Source organism: Myotis yumanensis, unplaced genomic scaffold, assembly GCF_028538775.1.
Source record: "Myotis yumanensis isolate MYYU_CA2020_CCGP unplaced genomic scaffold, mMyoYum1.0.hap1 SCAF_14, whole genome shotgun sequence".
Lineage (NCBI taxonomy): Eukaryota > Metazoa > Chordata > Mammalia > Chiroptera > Vespertilionidae > Myotis > Myotis yumanensis.
In genome coordinates, this window is record NW_027223765.1 from 27,791,159 (window position 1) to 27,813,346 (window position 22,188).

Sequence of the window (22,188 nt, forward strand, 5' to 3'; positions counted from 1 at the left end):
AAACAGGACAGCTCCTCGGTTTTCTCTGTTTTAAAGATCTGAGCAACTCAGATGGCACGACCAAGAACTGTTCTCAGAGAATATGAGGTGGTAGACATGGTTCTCAAAGTTTGGTCCCCAACTGGCAGCATCATCTGGAACTTGTGAGAAATGCAAATTCTCAGGCCCCGCGCCACCTGCTGAATCAAAAACTCTGGGGTGAAGCCCAGCCATCTGTGTTTTAAGCCCAAGAAGATTCTGATGCATGCTCTAGTTTGAGAATCACTGTACCAAGAGAACCTGGTGGGAGCATTAGGCTGAGCTCCTCATTTCCCTGAAATGAAAAGTGAGGCCCAGGGACAGAAAGAGTCGCCTGAGAACCCAGTTTCCTGACTTCCACACTCACTCATTCAGCCGCATCTTCTGCTGCTTCCTCTGGACAAATTGGAAGTGGGCAGGTCGGCCCTCCAGATGGCAGAGTGGCAGCTGTGACACAGAGGTAAATCCTGGAGCTTAAGAGCAGCACTGCAGCCATTGCTGGGGACTCTATTGTGGGACTGTGGGGACAGCCACAGGGGCTGGCAGCCGGGAACTGCTTCTCAGCTGAAGGTAAGCCACTGCTCAGAGAGTGAGTCGGCCGAGGGCAGATGCATTTGTTATGGGGGAGCACACCCAGGGTTGCTTCTTCCCCGAGAAAGGGCAAAGATGGAGGATGTGCTCATCTTTCACCCTGGATCACAGATGCTGTTCCTGCTTCTCTGCCCTCTCCGGCCTGGCCATCTCTCATCTGGTCCAGTCCAGGAGCTTCCTCTGGGGTTACCTCCTTCAGTGTCGCTATCCTCCAGCCATTCTCCATCCGAAGCTGGAGAGCGATTTCTCTCATCTGTCTATGCCTCTCCCCTGTTTTAAAGGACTGAGCAGCTCAGATGGCACAGCCAAGAACTGCTCTCAGAGAAGGTGAGGTGGTGGATCTTTCCCCAGCTTCCTGCTGTTTCAGAATAAGATCTCCACTCCCTCATGGACAGATTCAGCCTCTGTACCTGGCCCCTGGCCCTCTCCAGCTTCCCCTCCTGCCACTTCCCTACCAGGGTCCCACCTGCCAGGGGTAAGCTTTTGCAAGACCAGGAATGCTGCTCTCTCACAGCCTTGTCATTTCATTTCCACTTCTATCAAATCCAGACTGAGGCCCATTCATTCAGAGTCAGAACCCCCGCCCCAACAGCACTCGAACGGCAGCTGTGCAAGTCTCGAACCCAGCCCTAAGCAGTTTGGAAATATATTTGTCTGTCTCCCCATCACAGTGAGCTTCTAATGGCAGAGACCAAATGCAAAATAAACACACTGGCGATGATGTCCTGAAACCATTAGCATTTATGTGTGTCTATAATGCACATATGCCAAATATTTTTAATCACTTGGCTGTTGCCCCAATTTATCTTCTTTGAGTGCCACCTGAGACAGGAAATGCATGGAAATTTAAATTCCTATAGTTTCCTGTTTTTTATCCTAATGCTGCATTATTCATTTAGTCTGGAAGATTCCCTTGAGAGGTCATTTCATCCAGCCTCCTGCCTCCGAGCAGGACTGGAGGAGGCTGTGGGCCCCTTTTTACAACCATTTGTCAGTGCCCCTAAGTCAATGTGGAGAGGATACAGCTCTGATGTGGTGCGTGGTGCCCACACTGCTGAAGACCCGTTCTCTCAGCAGCCCACTGTCGCTGGGCAGAACCAGAAGCTCCCTGGGCCAGGTGACACTCAGCCTGGAGTATTTACTCAGAGACACCATTTTTAAATAACATTATGTGCCACTTAAAACTTACCGTGTCTCCTTGCTTTTATCTAAATTTACCCCCATTACTTTTACTGTTAGTTAAAAAGCTGATTGAAGTGTGTGGTGAGAAAAGTTTGAAATAAGGAGCTTTCTTTTTTATTTTTCTTCATTTTTTTATTATATCCTGCTTTGGTTAAAAACATTTTTGAGGCACTTAGGGAATTATAAATGCTCTCAAGGCTCCCCATCTTACAGATGGAGAGATGCTCAAAGCACTCTCTTGTTCAATTGGTTGCTTGAGACCCAGATCATGTTTTCTACTAGTAGAGGCTTCATTAATGATGGTTCTTGAAGCCGGAGTGGGAAAGTTTAACCTTGAGCTTACCTTAAGCCCTGGGGATCATCAGAGGATGACCAAGAAAGCAAGTGAGTCTACCAGATTGGCAGACTAGTCACCAAGTAAACCTAGACCCACACAACCAAGAGGGAGGAGAAACAAGCTAGGCCATCCTCAGGACATCCTATCAGATGGGGGCATCTTCTAGATGTTCTTTGCAATGACTTAACACAGCCTGGCCTGGGTGCAAGACCAAAGTACAAAGGATAGGACCTTTTTTTTGTCAGCAGGGAGGAAAAGGCTGTCAGGTCTGCCTGGAGACTTTCAGTTCTCCTCAAGTAGCTTCAGCCACAGTTTCATTCAGCCTGATCCTCAACTTGGCATGAGCCATTCTATCTGTGCCTCCTCCTCCAGATTCTAACTGCTCTTTCTTGCCCAAAATAGCCTGAGAGCCTCATAGCTGGCTATTCCTGTGTATCAGAATGGAAGGTAAGTATTCATAAGACTGGTGTCAAGTAGTTCTTCTCTTGCTTGTTTCAGTAAATCCCCAGATTGCTCTCCCAGGAACCCCTTTGTCCCCCATCTCAGAGTGGCCCAGTGGAAACTACCCAGAGAGTGAATCTGGGCTAGCTCTAGTCACTATTGTATGAGTCAGCATAGGCTAGGTTTTGCTGCACCAACAAACAATTTCAAAATATCAGTGGTGTAACAAATGAAAGTATCTTAAGCCCATAGGAGCGTTCTGCTGTGATTAGACACTCAAGAAGGTGACAGAGGCTTCTTCTTGACATGCTTCCAAGGTCACCACAGCAGTGAGAAGGAAGTCCTGCTCTTGAAGTCTTCCACTTGGAAGGGACACAGTTCATTCTCACTCATATTTCACTGGTCAAGTTAAATCCCACAGCCCCATATGGAAGGAAATACGTGTATAGCCCCATACAGATTATATCAAAGAAGGACAGAAGCATGGTCCTCCTATATGCTTAAAAGGTGAAGGGTGAGCTAGAATATTTAGTGAACAGCAACAAACAGCATCTCATGGACCCAGAACACACACATTCCCAAGGATGACAAGCCTACAGGTCCCTCTTGCACTATATGCCAAGAAATACGTAGAACTATGCTGACGCCTCCAGATACAAATCCAGTCTGTTCAGAGACCACACTCTCTCCCACCTCTCCTAGAGGAGCTTTAATTATAGCAAATGCCCTGTCATCTCTGCCACAGAATCCCAGGATATAGGGGAGAGTGAAAGGAATCTCTGCATCACACAGTCGGCTGCACAGCCCCCTTGAAGAAATAGACCCATTCTTTTTAAGGAAGTTGTTTTAAAAAGGAAAATCCTAGTGCTTCCTCTTCTCATCCATTCTAGTGCCAAATAATTACGTCCTCACCATTCCTCCTTAACTTACTGTAGAAAGCACATGCAAAACAAAGTAGTAAACAACAAAACCAAACCAAAGCAGTTCGTGAACATTAAATGCTGAAAGGAGATATCAGTGTGTGTGTGTGTGTGAGAGAGAGAGAGAGAGAGAGAGAGAGAGAGAGAGAGAGAGAGAGAGAGAGAATAAAATAGATCTCCCCCAACCCACATACTTTCCCTCAGAGAGACTGTCTAAGAGATATGCCCAGTTGGGCTGCAGGCTATGGTATAATTAGAACAATATTGCCCAATTGCAAAGACATATGCCTGTTTGCATGAAATGGAAGCATCTGCTGAAATAATTTGAGGTGTCCCATTACTAATTAAAAGACCTTTCATTTATAGAGGATGCACCATATGGATGCTGCTGAATCTTGAGTTGCTGGCTGAGAATGAATACTGGGGGAATCGTTGGGGCAGGTGTATGGTGAGGAATATTCCGGAAAATATGATTTAGTTTTTCAAAAACTCCCCTTACAAAGATGTATGCAGCTGGGGAAGAGCTGTTGGAAGTTGTTTTAGTGAGGCATGGAAACAGGACCTGCCTTCCCCAGTTGCATTTGGCTATGTTTTTCCCCCTGGAGAAAGCTATGCCCCTTTTCCTTGCCAAGTCACTACCTTATCTTCAAGGGGGCTTTCCAGGTACACAGGACTAGGTACAGAATTTGTGGGGCCTTATGCAAAAGACAAGTTTAGCCTCTTGCTAAAAATGATTAAGAATTTCAAGACAGGCCCTATCTGGGGAGCTCAGTTGATAGAGTGTTGTCCCAAAATGCCAAGGTTATGGGTTCAATATCCAGTCAGGGCACATATAAGAAGCAACCAATGAATGCATAAATAAATGGAACAACAAATTAGTGTCTCTCTCTCTCCCTCTCTCTCTCTCTCTCTCTCTCTCTCTCTCTCTCTCTCCCTCCCTCCCTCCCTCCCTTCCTCTCTCTTTCAAATCAATAAATAAAAATTGGGGAGGCGGGGGAGATTTCAAGACAGTGACAGCATTAAACTCTGTACAGGCCATTCTGAGTGTGGAGTCCTGAGCAACTATGCAGGTCACATATCCATGAAGCCAGCACTACAGGTAAGAAAAAAAACAAGATCTACTGTAGAAATAAGAGTCAAGAAGTGGAAGGTTAAAGCAGAGAGCCATGCCAGACAATAGTCACCCAGCACATTATATCCCGTAAGGAACTTTCATATCCACAGTCTGCTCTGAAAGCCAGACAGCCCATGCTCTTGACAAGACAGACTGAAAAGAAAGGACTCGCTTTCACGTCTCCTTACTGTGAAGAGCTGTGATGAAACAGAGATGCAGATGTCTGGCCCCAAACACTTTCCTCTGCTTTATACGTTATCTACTCAGGAAGTTCTGCCCCCTATGGACTCTGCTGTGCATCATTCTCTCCCCCAAAACATACATACTCTAGGAGTCCATGTACATCCCATTTAGCACAGTGAAGCAGTGCAAATAGGGACCAGAAAAAACCAAGTCAGTTCCAGCTGCGCTGGAGATAAATGAATTGAAGGGAAACTAGTAAAGTTGATTATCATAATTTTCCCTAGTTAGAAGGGAAGTAACATTATTCAGGATTTGATTTCCAGCCAACTTGGGCTTGGAGCATACTAAAAGCAATTACAGAATGATTTCTCTCAAAAACATATTGGGGGCAAGGGAATAATAGCCACTGAACTAAGGTCTCTGGTCTAGGGCTGGTGGTGTGATTTTTAAGTTCAAGGGAATGGTCCCATTCCAAAATCACCTTGGGGTGCAGCCATACCTGTTTCAGATTTCAGTTTTTAAGAAGTATCTTAAGGAGACAGGCGATCCATATTATCCTTATCCAACAAATAAGATGACATTTTTAAAAAAACAACAGAAATATAACACATCAAAATTTGCCACATGTAAGTAAAGCTGTAGTTGGGAAGGAAGACTTAAAATCAATTACCCAGAGTTTCAACATAAGAAACTAGAGAAGAAGAAGGAAGAGGAGGAGGAGGAAGAAGAGAAGGAGGAGGAGGAAGAGGAGGAAGAAGAAGAAGAGGAGGAGGAGGAGGAGGAGAAGGGCAAAGTAAACACAAAGTAGAAGGAAGGGTATAAAGGCTAAAAGCAGAAATTAATGAAATAAAATGCAGGCAGAACATTGAGAAAACTAACAGAGCAAAAAAAGCTGATTCTTTTATAAGTTCAACAAACTCTAAATAGGTCAAGCAGGGAAGAGAAAGAACACGTATCACCAATTTAGCAATGCAAAGGGTTTATAACCACAGGTCTTACATATATGAAAAATATTGTCAACAAATCTGACAATTTAGGTAAAATGAAGTTGTTGGGGGTTTTTTGAAAAATACAACTTACCAAAATTGACAAACGAAGCAGCAAAAAACAAAACAAAACTGAATAATGCTCTATCAAAGAAATTGAAAATATATTTAAATCCATCCAACAATGAAAACTCCAGGCTGAGATGGCATGGTAAGTAGAATAATGGTTTTTTAAAGATATCTATATTCTAATCCCTGGAATTTATGAATATGTTATAGGAAAAGGGAATCGAGGTAGCAGATGGAATTAATGTTTCCAACCACCTGACTGTCAGGTAGATAGAACACCCTGGATTAGACAGGTGGGCCTAAAGTAACCATAAGGATTCTAAAATGTGAAAAAAGAGAGACACATCAGTATCAAAGAGACCTAATCTGAGAAAGACTTAACTGGCCACTGCAGACTTTGAAAGTGGAAGGAGCTGTGAGCCAAAGAATGTAGGCAGACTCTAGAAGCTGGACATAAAAAGAAAAGAAAATTGCAGACCAATGTCTCCCATGAATACAGATGCAAAATTGCTCAACAAAATATTAGCAAGTTGAATCCAACAATACATTAAAAGAACAATACATCATAACCAAGTAGGGCTTATCCCAAGTATGCAAATATTGGCTTAACACATACAAATCAATCAACACATTTTACTAGTTAACAAAATGAATGATTATTTCATTAGATGCAAAAAATAATTGCTAAAATTAAACATTCATGATTTTTTAAAAAGTTCTTATCAAACTAGGAATAGAAGAGGCCTTTTTCAAGCTGGGCATCTATAGAGTATCCCCCAAAATGTATACACACTTCAACAGCTAATAACTCACTTAATTTTCACTCCTTTTCAGGTTTAACTTATTTGAAACGATGGGTGAAGCCAGGTTAAGCTTTGAACAAAAAAAAATTATGCTACAGTGCCACTAGACTTTATTTTATGGGGATACGGAAAAGATAAAGTTTACAGTACAAAACCAGCAATAGTCGACGAATTCAGGGAGCACAAATACTGCACGAAATGATTCCTGATGATTGTGATTCCATTGCTTCATGTTATCAGCAGTGCCTGAACCAGAAAAGGTATCAGTTTGAAAACAGACATTGACAAAAAAAATAAATTATTCATTTCTGTAGATTCTTTTAAATGTTGAAAATGTATATTAATAAACACTGACTTTATAATCACTCAAAGTGTGTATACATTTTGGGGAGACAGCCTGTATATCTAAAAACAAAGAAAAACAAAGAAAAAAACACTAAAATAATACTTAATGGTGAGAGACTGACTGCTTTGCCTCCTAAGATCCAGGAACAATGAAAGAATGCCCAAGTTCACCATATCTATTCACATTTTTCTGCAGGTTCTAGCTATTGTATTAAGGCAAGTAAATAAAATCAATACAGAATGAAAAGGGAGAGAAATAACTCTCCCTATTTGCATATGATATGATTGTTCATGTGAAAATACCAGGGAAGCCACAAAAATGATTACTAAAAATAATTCAAAAATTTAGCAAGGTTGTAGGTTATAAGGTTAATATGCAAAAAGTAATTTTATTCTTATATACCTACAGCAACCAAGTGGAAAATGAAATTTTAAAAAATCCATTTAGAGTAGCACCAAAAATATGTGATATGTAGGAATAAGTCTAACAAAAAAGGTCCAAGACCTCTGTACTTAAACTACAAAACACAGCTAAGAGAAATTAAAAGATCTGAATAAATGGAAAAATATATTATTTTATTCTGTGCATGGAAGATTCAATATTATTATATAGTAATTTTCTCCATAGTTAAAGCAGTCTTAATCAAAACACCAATAGGCATTTTTATAGAAGTTGACAAGCTAAAATTTATATGACAATTTTATATAAATTAACAAAAATCCTAAAATGTATATGGAAATGCAAAATACCTAGAATAGCCAGAGCAATTTTTAAAAAGGACAATATTAGAGGACTTACCTGATTTTAGTAATCAAGCTTTAGTAATCAAGACAGTTTGATATTAGTGAAAAGATAGACATATACATCAAAGGAACATAATAAATACACATATTTGATCAATTGATTTCTGACAAAGATGCTAGGGCAATTCAATTGGGAAAGAAAAGTCTTTCAAAAAAGGAAAGTCTTTCAAAAGTTATGTCCAGATAGGTACATGGCAAAAGGTTATTTTGTGACTAACCAAAAATACTGAAAATAATCCAAATGTCTATCCACAGATAAATGGTTAAACAAATGTGGTACATCCACACAATGGAATACTATCTATATACTAGAGGTCCGGTGCATGAAATTTGTGCACTCAGGGGCGGGGGCGCTCTCAGACTGGCCTGAACCCTCTTGCAGTGGGGAGCCCTCGGGGGATGTCCCACTGATGGGAGTGGGCCTGAGCCATTAGTCAGACATCCTTAGCACTGCCGCAGAGGCGGGAGAGGCTCCCGACACTGCTGTTGCTCTTGCCAGCCGTGAGCTGCTCCCGCTGTGGGAGCTCACTGACCACCAGGGGGCAGCTCCTGCTTTGAGTGTCTGCCCCCTGGTGGTCAGTGCACGTCATAAAGACTGGTCATTCTGCAGTTCAATTTGCATATTAGTCTTTTATTATCTATAGATATAAAATCCTAATATGCAAATAGACCAAATAGCAGAACAACTGAACAACCAGTTGCTATGACATGTGCTGACCACCCGGGGACATGTGTGGAACATGGCAGGCATCAGCAGCAGACGGCAGAGTGCAGGAACATGGTGGGCATCAGCTGTGGTGGGATGGTGGAGCAAGTGAGCGGGGGCGCCACACCAAGGTGGGCGCCTGTCACTGTCATTAGGGCAAGCCTCTTGTGGTTACTGAAAATTTTTTGCTCCCATGCGCCATGGTCCCACCTAGTGTTCGCACCTGCTGCCGGTGCTGGCCCCGCTCACACCGGCTGCTGTACCAGAGCCGCCACTTGCACCTGCTGCCAGTGCCTGGCATCAGCCCTGATAGCTTGGCGCCAGTAGTGGATGTGAGCAGCAGCTGCCAGCTCCAATTGTCCCTCAGGGCTTCTCTACCTCCCCTTGCTCCTGAGGGGCAATCGGGGCCAGCAGCCACTTATCGCACCCGCTGTCAGTGACAGCCCGGCTCACACCCACTGCCAGCGCCGGCCTCAATCACTCCGTGCAGTCAGCAGGTGCGAACGGGCCGTCAGTGCATAGGAGCGGTGGCAGTGGGAGCTGGGCTGCCAGCAGAGAGGGGACCAGGGGCTGCAGTGGGAGGGGCTGGGCAGGGGCATGGAAAGTGGGCCAAGATCTGCCTCTGTGCCCACCGCAGCCTTGCAGCCCAAGTTCCTTTTAAGGTGCACGAATTTGTGCACTGGGCCCCTAGTATAGGATATAAAAGCCTAAGTGACCATTACAACCGAACGACTGGTCGACCAGTCGCAATGATGCACACTGACCACCAGGGGTCAGACGCTCAATGCAGGAGCTGCCCCCTACTGGTCAGTGTGCTCCCACCACCAACCTCATGTAGCCGGCCAACCTCCCGTGGTCCCTGCCCCCAGCCAACCTCCCAGGGTCCTTCCCCCCTGCAAACCTCCCATGGCCCCTCCTCCAGCCAACCTCCCAGGGCCCCTCCCCCTGGCCAGCCAGCCCCCTGATAGTCCTCGATCACCATCCAGGCCAAGGGACCCCACCCATGCACGAATTCATGCACCAGGCCTCTAGTCCATCAATAAAAACTAATAAATTGTCAATACACATAATAACATGGATGAATCTCAAAGTAATTATACAGAATGAAAGAAGCCAGAGTTTTTAAAAGAGCACATAATGTATGGTTCATTTACATAAAATCCTAGAAAATGCAAAATACTCTATAGTGACATAAAACAAATCAGTGGTTGCCTGGGGATGACTATAGGGGGAGGGAGAGATTACCAAGAGGCAGAAGGTAACTTTCTGGAGTTATGCAAAGTTTGTTATGTTTGATTGTGGTGGCTTAACAGGTGAAGGCAACTGGTTCTCAGAGAACTGCAACTGCGGAAAGGGTGCCCAGGGCTCCAGAGGTAGGTCTGTCTCCAGGCTCCTAGTCTATAGCCCTTTTCCTGCACCACCGCACCTCTAACAAGAGGCCTCTGCTAAAGATCACGTGTGGTCATCCCCAAGACACAAACACATTGAAACAGACCCTGATGAGGCTTGTTAAACAGAGATCTGAGAGGTTTCACCACAGTAACAGGAAAACCAGTGTCTAAATACTAACAGATTGGGTCCCAGTTACCTTTTGCAAAGGGGACTTGCAGCCATAATTTCTATCCTTAAGGTTCTCTATCCCCAGCACCATTTTTTGATTGCTTACTATGAAGCAAAGGAACATCTAAAAACACTGTCAGTTTCACTTGGAAAATCAATAACAGAATCAGGATTCAAATGCAGGAAGCCTGACCTCAAGGCATGAGTGCTTACCTGGGAGTCAACCCTACCTCCCGTAATCTTCCCTGGGCAGGCTGTCCCCTGTCTCCTTGGAACCTGCCCAGGGTACCAATGTTAGCTTTCCAAAGTGATGTGTGGAGGCAAACCTTCAGTCATCCATTTGTACAAAGACAGTCACAATGTAATTGCAGCATCTTGTTCGTTGGCCACAGTGGTTAAACATATAGAACAAATCTCCTTGGATTGAGTTCCCTTCAACAGGGACCATTTCCCTTCAGTGTAAGTATCAATGAACAAACTGTCATGGAGAGCCTGTGTACCCATGAATTGGGGTAACATGATTAACATATGAGGGAAAAAATGAGAGTCAACATGGGAAGAGTAGCTGAAAATGCTTAGAGAGGCTCAGACAGAATTCAGGTGATGTGGACTGGGCTGGGGAGATAACAGGCCATGAAGAGAAAATGATAGAATTAGAAAGCTTGATAAATAAAAAGACAAACTAGTGGCCCATCCTCATCTTCTTCCTGGGTCCTCTATTCATATAGGACAGTGATGGCGAACCTATGACACGTGTGTCAGAGGTGACACGCAAACTCATTTTTTTGGATGATTTTTCTTTGTTAAATGGCATTTAAATATATAAAATAAATATCAAAAATATAAGTGTTTTACTATGGTTGCAAATATCAAAAAATTTCTATATGTGACACGGCACCAGAGTTAAGTTAGGGTTTTTCAAAATGCTGACATGCCGAGCTCAAAAGGTTCGCCATCACTGATATAGAAGATGGTTTCTGGTTATTCTTTTGGTGGTTCTTCAAAGGATTTACCAGAAAGCTCTACCTCAGACTTCTTCAACTCCTTGGCCCTGATGTGCTGGACAGAAAGGAAACAGCACTGTGTGCCTTGAGTCTGAAAAAGAAGCCAATCAAGCAGCTGGAAGATCCAGATTTTGCTCAATAACTATCTACAGAGAAGAGAACAAAGAATCTTAATCTGTTTAAATGCAAGACAGGAAAATGAATGTTTTAACCAGTGTAATTTTGTATATTTTTGAATTGAAATAATGATGTTTCTGAATCAATCAAAATTTCCAATATAATCAACCTCCTTGATAAAATTACCCAGGCTTACTTAAAGATAACAAGAAACACTTCCCTCTTTCAATTTAAAAGTATCAGGGATCAATTTCCAATTTGTTCTCAAGGAAGCTTGCCCGAGTGGCCCAAGCCCTTATCTAGTGCATTGACACTGCCTCAGAGCATCCTCCTCCTCAACAGATGTGTCAGCTTAGAACTAACCAGATCTGCACTCTCTGCCCCCAGAGGAAGGTTAAAAGACAAGATCAAAGTGGCAGATGCTAAGAGGATGTGCTAACTGATCAAGAGGTTTGTAGGGGACCAGTCAGGGAGATGGGTTGGGGAGACAAAACAACAAACAAGAGAAATTGTCAGAAAATATTAGCAGGACAAATCAACTATTTGTACAGGGAAAGCAAAAGACTGAGGCAGATCAAAAGTGACCTCCAATATCCTAAGATGGGAGAGGTGACTGCTTAACATTGGTAAAATTGGAATCAAGGAAGGACAACTGAGCAGCTCTGTTGTCTTGTGTTGGTGTGAGAAGCTCAGTATGAGCATTGAGCCTGCAGGAAAACCTGTGGGAAAGCAAATATACGTAGTTGAGTCTGGATGGGCAAATGCCCCTGCAGCAGGAGGCAACCCCTCACTGTGCCTTTCCACCACAAAGGGAATTTTTAAGGACAGCAAACTGCCAGTGGGTTTCTGTGGTCTCCAGAATAAATTCAAATAGCCTCCCCAGCCTGGCCCTGGAGGTCCTCTGTGCACTGATAATCAAAATTGGCCACTGGTCAGAGTGCAACAGCAGGCTGGCCCTGGAGGTCACCTGTAGTGCTGGGCCTTAATTAATCTTTAGTTCTGCGTTTGGGGGACTTATGTGTTTGTGTGGGGGAGCAGGGAGAGATGGTCTCAGGTTAATGACAGTACATAGGCAGATTTCAGTATGTACTTTAACAACCAGTATGGTCCTACACCGGCACCGGCTGAATCTCTGACCAGCTGACATTAGCTAAAGTCGCCTCTTATATTGAATCTTCTGTTTCCAGCCACACTGATCTCCTCACCAACTTGTCACACTAGGCCAAGCACCTCTGACTTGGCTTCTCATGTCCTCTTACCTGGAATGCCCTCAAGCTATCTTGATTGTTTCTTAGAGGTACATCCAGCCCCTGCTCTCTCCTTGCTGAGCTGTTGCAATGCCCAGTATCTACACCAGATATGTACACACTGCATGGAAGTCTCTTCCTTTCAGATGGAGAGCCCCTCGGATGTAGAAATGATGGCTGCTGCTCTTGCGCCTCCTTGTGGATCCCCTAAAGAGTCTTGCCCACTGCTAGGCCCTCAGTTAATGCTTTCTGCAAGGAACTGAACTAATAAAAAGTGATGTTATTAGAATGGTGAGAAAAATAGAGATGAAGAAGCGAGAATTTCCATTCCTTCCCAGCCCTATCCCCTTAGAGCTACGTTTAGGCTTACTGAACTTGATCCATGCATTATCAATACTGTCTGAAGAGAAGTCAGCATGTATTAGCTTCTAAATGTCATTGCTTTGGGGAAGTCCAGCTGGCTGAGCCTTTCCCCATATCCCTCAGGCAAAGTGAGTCCTTTTCTCCTGGGCAGCCCCATAGCACTGGGCATTCATCTTTATGGGGTTCTCCTTGGTGTTATAGCCATTACTTGGGTACCACATAGCAAAGTTCTATGACTCCAACCCTACTGGAAATAGTGTTAGCAACTGTAACAAATGGACAATGTTGAGGTTTGACTTCCTGCTCTTGTACTTGCAAAATAGATGACCTTGGTCTCCTCACCAATTAATCACACTAGGCCAAGCACCTCATGTCCTCTTACCTGGAATGGCCTCAAGCCATCCTGGATTGTTTCTTAGAAGTACATCCAGCCCCTGCTCTCTCCTTGCTGAGCTGTTCTATAACCTCTATTTGCCTCTGTGTTTTTAAATCTGTATAATGGGGTTTCCATGTGAGAAATGAATAATACAGTGCATGCCAAATGCCTGGTGCATTGCCCATCATGTAATGAGTTCTCCATAATTGGGAACAAATGATATGTTGCCCTCTTGCTCTTTGTCCAGCTGCCTCTTCCTTTGGTCCACGAACCCCTCAAGAACAAGATCCTTTCTTATTCATGTCTCTCTTCAGAGCCTATCAAGGTGCCCCCACCCAGTAGATGCCTGATAGATGTCTGTGGAGTGATGACATTGTATGCCTTTTTAAAAAATATATTTTTATTTATTTCAGAGAGGAAGGGAGAGGGATAGATAGAAACACCAATGATGAGAGAGAATCATTGATTGGCTGCCTCCTGCATGCCCCCTACTGGGGATCGAGCCTGCAACCTGGGCATGTGCCCTTGACCGGAATTGAACCTGGGACACCTCAGTCCACAGGCCGACGCTCTATCCACTGAGCCAAACCAACTAGGGTGACATTGTATGCCTTTTATCCCTTGGTCCCTCTTGGACTGCCCCTCTTCCACTGCTCAACCCTGGAGCTGAAGGGCTATCCCTTCACCTCCCCTCCCTCCCCCGCCAGGGCAGGTTTTGTTCCCCTCCCGAGGGTTGGCAGTGTTTCTTTGTCTGACTCTAGCCTATAAGGCACCTGCTCCCAAGCTGTCTCACTGCCTCTGATTCATCACTCCCGGTGCTCCATGTCCAACACAGCTTTATGTAGCGACACAAGTGGCAGTTCAGTGGTGTGTGCAAGCTTCGCTTTCATTTTAAATCAATGAAAGTTTTAAAAAATCGTACCTTATTCCTCAAAGGCCCATAAAGCCCTTCATGGGGCTCAAGAGACTTGTTCACTATAAGATTTTAAAATTGCTTCCAAGTTACTTATCATTCATTCGGGCTCCTGCTATTCTTTAAAATTCTTATTGATTTTGGAAACAGCCCTTTAATTGATATCAAGAAGCAATTATATTTTCCAGGCTGTAAATCTGCTTCACTCCCAATATTAAATTCATCATCTCTGTAAATAATTTTCCCTGATTATGCATAGGTATTAACCAAACTATAAATAGTAGCATTAGCATACCTATGGTTTTCTCAACAATCAGTGACCCTTGAATTTGATTTAGCAAAATTGATTTCTGCTGAAATTCTCCCTTAAATGAAATTGCCATTCCTGCTGAATGTCCAGGCAAAGAAAGGCATTAGAGAGTTGTTACCTTATTTCCTCCTGGTCTTCAATATAGCAGTTTTAAGCAGGGATTTACATAAATTCACCTGTTGATGATCAGCCCTTAAAAATCATTGCTTTAACAGCAGGCATATTTGATCTAATTTGATGCTCAAATTTGAGATTTTTTTAAAGAAAAGAGACCTCTCAGCATCACATTCCCTTCTAAACACGCAGCGGTTCTCAACCTGTGGGTCGCGAACAATGAAAATACATCCTGCATACCAGATATTTACATTACGATTCATAACAGTAGCAAAATTACAGTTATGAAGTAGCAATGAAAATAACTTTATGGTTGGGGGTCACCACAACATGAGGAACTGTATTAAAGGGTCTCAGCATTAGGAAGGTTGAGAACCACTGACACAGAGGGACATGGAGGCCTCATCTTGAAATCTGATGTCCAGCTATAGGGAGGCTGGGGGAGGTGGAGTAGGAGTGGGACAGAGGAAGCTTTGGGTTCCTACTAGAACAATCTACAGCCACTGATCATGGTTATATCCAAGACAACAACATGGGGAAATGCCCATGGTGTGACGTCAAGAGAGAAATGCAGAACCCAGGGTGATACCAGGATGGGGCAGGGGTGAGCAGAGTGTGATCAAAGCAACATAAAATATGTAGGCATGTGGATAAAGACTCAAAGAGACTTAGGAAAATTAAAATAGTTGATTTAGGGCGATTGAATTACATACATATTTACTACCTTATTCTTCATTGTTATACTGTTGTGTGTGGGTTTTTTTTCTTAATAAATATGAAACTGGGGAAAGTAGGGAGAAAAAAAAGAGGGAAGGAATATTTGAGCTAGAAAAACCTTACTTGTAGCCTTGGTTAGAATCATTTACCAGCTCTAGATTCTAAGGAACTCAAGTGTGATGGGAAAGCATGTATTCTGTGTTAGATCCAAGAGGGAACCCAGCCCTCCACCAAGTGAGCAGGCCCTGGGGAAGCTTCACTCCCTTTGGTCTTATGATAACTGGATGAGATCATGTTTATAAGGCCCCAGCACATGGGAAGTACACTGAACCCCATCTTTCACATTTGTAAATTAGGGATATATTTATGTTCTGTAAACATTAGCTTATGGGAAGCCCCTTTTAAAAATATACAATTATGTACAAATGCTGTTTTTATTAACCTAAATGAGACTAGATTTCAAAGGAGAAAAGTGAGGTGGCTGTGCAAGGGGACAGAGCATGAACCTCCTCTGCCCCATGGCTCACATCCATGGGTCAGGTATCTGAATGCCAGTGTGTCTGCACCTAACCATGTCATGACACCTTTGAAGTATAAGGACTTACTATTAAAATGCAGTTTCTCCATGGGGCAGGAAGGAGAATGGACGGTTATATTTTGAGTCTTTACCACTGAAACAAACTTTGAGAGGTAGTTTTGTGTTGATCTGGAAATAAGAACCGTCAGCCCTGAGATGGAGATCTGAAGGTATGTGGGCCCCTCAAAGACACAGAAGGAGTTAGATGAAAGGCACAAAGACAGTTTAGCCTGAAGGAGTTTCCCTTTGGCCTCCTCCATCCCTTAGTAGGTATGTAATGGTGGTTTCAGAAGGATAAGAGAAAGAAAATTGGACAAAAGCAAGTATTTGAGGGCATAATGGCTGAGTTTTCAAGTGTGGCAACAAACATCAAGCTTGATGCAAGAAGTGCTATGAATCAAAAGCAGAATTAACCACAAAGAAAACCATACCTGAGCACATCATAACATTGCAAACATATACAAAAATCAGTGCTTATCAATAAAATGTGACATGTATGCACCCATGTAGCCAAAACCATAACAACATAGAGAACATTTCCATTCCTCCTGAAAGTTTCTTCAGGCCCCTTTCTAGTCAATCCCTCCATGCAGAGACAAACACTATTCAAATTCCATTACATACGTTAGTTTTGCCTCTTCTTAAACTACATTAAAATGAGATCATATAGTAGGGACTCTAGGGTCTGTCTTCTTACTAACTCAATATGACTTCGTAGGTATTAGTAGCTTTTTTATTGCTGAGAGTATTCTATTGTGTGAATATACCAGTTCATTCTCCTGTTCATGATAAAGGGGCTTGGCAAATTCCAAAACAAAGGGAACTTCTTCAATCTGATAAAGTGTACTTATGGGAAATCTATAGCATGGGCTTCCTCATCTGGCCCTAGGCCATGCCTTAGTTTATTCAGCTGCTATAACAAAATACCAGAGACTGGGTAGCTTGGACAATAGTTCTGGAATCTGAAAATGCCCACAATCTGGGTGCTAGCCAATTCAGTTCCTGATGGGGTCCCTCTTCCTGACCTTCTTACTAGGTCCTCACATGGGAGAGAAAGAGAGAGCTAACTCTCTGGTCTCTTCCTTTAAGAACTTTAATACCATCATTAGGACTCAATCTTCATGGCCTCATCTAAATGTAATTTCCCACCAGAGCCTCATTTCCTAATATCGTCACATTGTGGGTAGGGCTTCAATATATGAATTTGGGGGAAGATACAAACATTCATTCCATAACATCCCATTCCTGGTCCCCCTAAACTCATGTCTTTTTTGCATGCAAAAGTAGCAGCATTTTGAAAGTAGATGCTATCCAGAGATTGTACATAGACTGATCTAGGCCATGTGAACATTTTGGCTCTAGTCCTCAGAAGACCCCTGAAAAGAAGGTATTATTGCCCCACTTTTATCATTGATTAAACCACATGTAGGATCACACAGCAAGTAAGTGGCAGAGCCAGGAGTAGAATTCCAGGACTGTTCACCTCTCATGCTGCTCCACTACCCAGTGTGTTAGTGTAAGGGTTGCTTACAGGGAGAGAATGAGACTAAAGTGTCCAGATATGCTAGTAGTTATTATCATTATGGAAAAATAGACAAGGCAGCTGGAGAAGTGAGCTTGTCTGCACCACCCTGGATGATGTTCATGCATCCCTGACAGCCTCTGCTGAGATAAAAGGTTTGGTTCATGCTGCAGACTGTGAGCCCCTCAGGTCAGAGCCTGGGGCTTGTTCATCTCCACATTCTCAGAGATGGCCCAAGCCACAGGAAGCACTGAATATGTGCTCTTAGAGTGGTGATACTAGGTATGGGGTAAAAGTTTGTTCAGTAACAACATGCCCAATGATTATGGAATCCAATGAAGGGATCATACCTCAACATGAGGGTGAGTCTGGTTATAGAATACTGAGCCCTCCAACACTGTGCTCTGAATGTGGGTCAGCTCAGGCCTCCTTCAGTAACCACATGTGCTGTGGACCACAGCCTGGGGCCTCCTTCTCATCCTGTGTCCCTGAAACGGTGGGCAGGAGAATTCATGCTGATAATATTTTTCTTCCTCTCACTGAAATCTTTGCAAACCTCTTGCCCCCCTTAGTTACACTCAGTTCCTCCGTGGGGTCCTGCATGCTAGTTCCCTCTCACCTTGCAGGTGTCCTTCTTGAAGAAAAGCATGAGTGCATTTGCCCATGCCAAGCTGAGTGATAGCCATGCCAAAGCTCTTAGGAAGGCCCCTGAGATTTATGGCTGCCTCTCTTTGCTTGCATTTATATTGCATGGTCCCTGGGAGCTTTTCCTTTGAGACATGAGCACTTCTAGAGCAGAAAATGGAGAAGAGGAAGGATCTGCAAGAGACATGGAGACAGAGACAGCCTCCACAGGGCCAAAATGGGATCAAAGACACAGACGAGGAAATAATCACCAAACCAGACTATGGGGAACTTGATTCAACAGCTGGAGTTGAAGCTTGTGAGTTCTGTAAATGTGGGCAATATGATAACCCTTCCTCTAAACTGTATTATGTGTTGATAACTATTTACTCCCTCTCCATCCAGGCCATGGTTCCCTGTAGGCAGAGTATATAACTCCCCAAGGTTTGGCCAAGAGACTTGCTTTGGCTAATGATGAGAGAGTAGATGTGATGTAGGTCATGTCTGAGCAGAAGTCTTCAATATACTTGGGGCATTGGAGTCTACCTTTTTTGTTTCTATCTCTCCTGCCCCAGAGAGTGTATCTACTTTAGTCTTCATAGAGAGCCCAGCAAAACTACCCCAACCTGCAGCCCTCATAGAAAGAATTAAGTGTGTAACAAATTGGGGATGTTTGTTACACAACAAAAGCTAACTAATACAACCCATCAGGTGCATAATGTGTGTGTGTGTGTGTGTGTGTGTGTATTTGGAGGGGGAGGGGCTATCCCAGGCTTCATTTGCCTCATGACCAAGTGAAAAAACTAAGACTGAGAGTGATTTGAGGGCAAGATTAGTGTTACACAGAATTGCAAGCCAGGCCTCAGTATTATAACCACAATGTTCTTCCCATACCTCACAGCTTCCTTTTCATAGCAAGCCTGTCCCATCCTCTGGATGACATACATCTGGGATCCCCAAGCCTGGAGTGTCACAGAATCCCCTGGGGAACCAGCTAACAAACTAGATTCTCCATCCCCATCCTGGGGCCCCAAGCCCCCTCATCACTGGGGTGCATCGCAGACATCCATATTCCTAAGAGATGATAAAAAGCTCCAGGAAAGGCCCTGCCCTGTCAATCAGAAGAAAACCCATGTGCAGCCTCACCTCTGCTCCTCATTAGCTGTGACTATGAGGCAAGTCATTTAACCTTTTATCAAAAATTTCAACAAAAATATTTGAACTTTCTTCTTTTTAGAGCTCTTGTAAGAACCAAATGAAGTAATTAATAGGAGTAAGCGTGCATTGCCTATGGCAAGGTGATGTGAAAAGGGGAATGATGGTGCATCTTGGGCTTTTAGAGGTGCTGCTGAGAAGCAAACACTGATCGTCTCTCCCTTTAAGGTCAGCGCCCAAGGTGACTCACTTTTCTGGTGTTTGCAGCCAGAGTGGCAGCCTCATCATCTCCAAAGGGACCTGAGTGTGGGCCTGGCCTCCAACACCACCCCAGGTAGCCAGAGAGTGAAAGTGGGAAGGATGGACGCCATGTCAAGGGGAATTATTTGAAAGTTTGAAAAAGTCCAACAAAAAGCCGCCCTGAATAACACGTCTGGAAGTGCCAGACCAGCTCAGCAGGTTATAAAATCATTAACTGAGAAGGCTAAAATGGCTTCATCCCTGTCCCCTCATTAATCATTTCAGCATCTTTGATTTTTGAGAAGCTCTCAATAGCAGTAGCAGTGGGAAAGGAAGATAGGAGATTCTCTTCTTGCTTTCACTGGGGCTGAGAGCAATATAGGCACCATGTGGTCCACATTCCTAATGCTTCAGGTGAGGAAACTGAGGCCCCAGTGGGGTGAAGGGTCTGCTGTCCAAGGTCACATAGCTAATCAGATCTTTTCATTCCCAGACCCCTCTCCACTCCATTCTGCTAAAGAACCATTAATGCCCTGCCTTCTGGATCATATTCTGGGAAAGTGTATATGCATATGTGTATAAGTGTGTGTATATTTACTTGTAGGAGTGAGTGTGCATCTATGTGTGTGATTGTGAGTAGGTGTAAGTGGATGTGAGAGTGCATTGTGGATATGAGAGGGTATGAGTGTGTGCACATCTGTGTATGTGAGTGGGATTGAGTGTAGGTGAGGGGGTGTCATGTGTGTGTGAGGGGGTGTTACTGGGTGTGTTATGGGAAAAGCATTGATGAATGGATGTCCAGGGGAGAGTAAGCACAGGGTATGGATGTATCACCCTTTCCAGGGGTGCACCACCTGACTCCTCTCTCAACATAATACCCTTTACTAACCATTCAAGCTTCTCTGAGGCAATATGACTAAGTAACACCTGATTTTAGCCTATGGTTTTGTAGTCTTCTCATCTGACTCTAGTACAGAACTGAAATTCTGCAGACTGCAGTGAATTTGTTCTATATACCCACCAGTTAATGGATAACGGATGGCAACCTATGGGGAGAAAAGAGAAATACCCAAAGGACCACACAGTCCACCACTAGACAATCCACCCCCAGGGCCTATACAGAAAATTTGAAATTTTGATATATTTTCAAATTATTCTTTCTAATCTTATAAGCCTAAAATGGAAATGTTGGCAGGTCCCAGAAAATTAGTAACTTGGATATATGAAAATTAGTAACTTGGATATATGAAAACTACTACACAGCTCTGCTCAACACATGCTCTGGCATATTTGAGCTATATTTAAATTTTTGGAAAGGCCAAAAGAGTTTGGCTTCTTTAAGAAAAGGGCTGTCAGAAGAAGGCTGCACACTCCTGCACACTGCGGGCTCCAGGCTGAGTCTTTTGTGTGTCTGAGGAATCTATTCATCAGAAAAGGCAGGGCAGGCAGGTAGAGGGAGCCGGGTGGGCGGGGGTGGGGAGGGGGAAGAGAGCAGAGACCTCCTGTGTCAGCGACTCGGTTATCAGGTAACCACAGCCTGATTGGAAAGGACCAGACTGTGAACCACAGGAGCTTTTCATTCTCTGTGTGCCCTGACCACAAAAGGAAAGGAAACAAAAAGTCAATTGTCTCTGAAAGGGACTTGGAGAGACTCAAGGAAGCAGAGACCCCAAGCAAAAGCCAGGCCAGAAGGGACGTGGGCCAGCAGGTCATGGACAAGCAGGAGCTAAAAGAGTGTTCAAAGGATCCTGGAGGATAAGAGGAAACCTTAGTTCAAGCAGCAATTAATGACAGCACCTGTCCGAAGGCAACAATCCTGCCTCACCATTTTATTTTTTTCTAGACCCCATTAAGACCTTGAACTTACTCACCTATGCAGTAAAGTTAATTAATGCGTATTGATTTCTTTAAAAAAACAAACACTTTTCTTTTTATAGAAGAATCATGACTGACTGAATCATAAGCACTATCACTGAGGTATCAACTATTTACACCTGAAGAAGAGGCATCACAGTACCCACTCCATCCCTAGCTGAACCTTTCCTGTGTAATCCTTGCTAATTAGCTGCTCAGTAGCAATGTAGGAAAGATGTGGTAGAAATAAGTGGCAGGCCATGCAGCATAATTTCCTTCCAGAGCTGTAAATCCACCCCCTTCTATGCCACTGGGAAAAAAAAATTCAAATATGAATGAGAGTTGTATTGTTATATAAATAACTTTGAAACTATCGTTGTGGGGGCACATGAATTATTTTGTTATTATCGATGTGGCCATACATCTTTGTGCTGTGGCACCAGGATGAAAACCACGGTTTTAGATAAATAAAAGAGAAAGTGGTGGGAAAGCTTCCAGGCCTCTAGGCACTGTAGAAATCTGAGTCTATGTCCCAAAGACAGAGCACAGGACTTTTTGGGATCCCTTCCCTACCAGGCTCAGGGACACTTTGACAAGTTCCCAAGCAGGAGGAAAATCACAGTTATGTGATTTTTCTTGTACCACCCTCCCCCCTCCTTTGTTGTGAAGGTATTCTAACTCACAAAATACTCCTGCTATTAATTTATAATATTCTTCACCTCAAAACCACAGCAAAACACATCCCCGTCATACCAACATCAGGACAACTACCCAGATGTTAGGGCCTTCTGAAACTTTATTTTTAGCAATTTTGAGAAGGCCCCTATCCTTTACCACCCACCCAAACAGGCACTGATTATTTGGAACCAATGTTTTAGTTTGCCTGTACCTGATTTACAATACACATATCTCCTTCAAAGTTATTTATTTCTTCTGCAATGCTCCCCAGCTATTTTGTATAATTCACCATTATGGAATTTATAAAATAGCATTTTA